The 953-nt window shown below is 41.0% G+C and overlaps 1 pseudogene; it reads right to left on the bottom strand.

Annotated features, from left to right (window-relative positions):
• Positions 1 to 631: 631 nt before the first annotated feature.
• On the bottom strand, positions 632 to 750 carry LOC111733017 (annotated as a pseudogene).
• Positions 751 to 953: the final 203 nt, after the last annotated feature.

The raw sequence follows: 953 nt of genomic DNA on the forward strand, positions 1-953 counted from the left end.
TTCAAGCAAAATGGTAAAACATTTTTGATTAAAAGCTCACGAAAAGCTGTTGTTGTTTCCATTAAGGATGCGTCGGACTGAAGCTATTATGTTATTATAGCCATTCTTGTGTGATCTGAGAATTGCTGAGCCATTCCCGAGCACACCTGCTGCCCCGTGGGAAATCACCGATGTGGGCCCACGTGAAGTTTGATCTATATTGAGACCAGTTATATTAGTTAGGGTAAGCTAAGCCGCTGTAACAAAAGATCCGACGGTAATGTGGTTTAACGTACAGAAAAGTTGGCTGCGTTCTTACCTGGCAATTCGAGGTACATGTTCTGGCTCACAGGTAGCTGTGCCCCAGGCATTCAGGAACCCAGGTGGACCACAGAGCTGCCATCTTCAACAAGCAGCTTCCAGGATGCTCCGGTTACAGCGCCCCAGCTGGCGGGAAAGAAGAAAGGCCAGCGGTCTCTGTCACATAACTAGGGTTTTCCTTTCTTCGTGTGTTTATGCTATTACAGTTTAATGCATGCCCAACATTTATATCACACAATTTTTTTTTTTTTAGGCGAGACAACGCTCGGTTGACTTCACAGCTTGCAAGGAACTTGTCAGTTTACCATCCCTTATTTTTTAATATTTTTTACGCCTACAGGGCCTGGTTTTCCTAGGTGGTCTCCCATTCAAGTACTAACCAGGTCCTGCCCTGCTTAGTTTCTGAGATCAGACGGTATCGGGCTTGTTCAGGGTGGCGTGGCCACAGCACATAATTTTCAAAGGCGGCTTCTGATATGGGGCTCTGACTCAGCAATACTACTCATAAAAAGTATAGTTATTTGATTAAAAAGTCACTATTTTTGTTTTAATGATTCATATGTCATTTTTAGTAATAAAAATGTAAAATAAGATATTTAATCTATTTTGCTAATATTTTATTACTTTGTTACTAATGAAATAAAATAGATTTA

The sequence above is a fragment of the Pteropus vampyrus genome, unplaced genomic scaffold (assembly GCF_000151845.1).
Source record: "Pteropus vampyrus isolate Shadow unplaced genomic scaffold, Pvam_2.0 Scaffold513, whole genome shotgun sequence".
Lineage (NCBI taxonomy): Eukaryota > Metazoa > Chordata > Mammalia > Chiroptera > Pteropodidae > Pteropus > Pteropus vampyrus.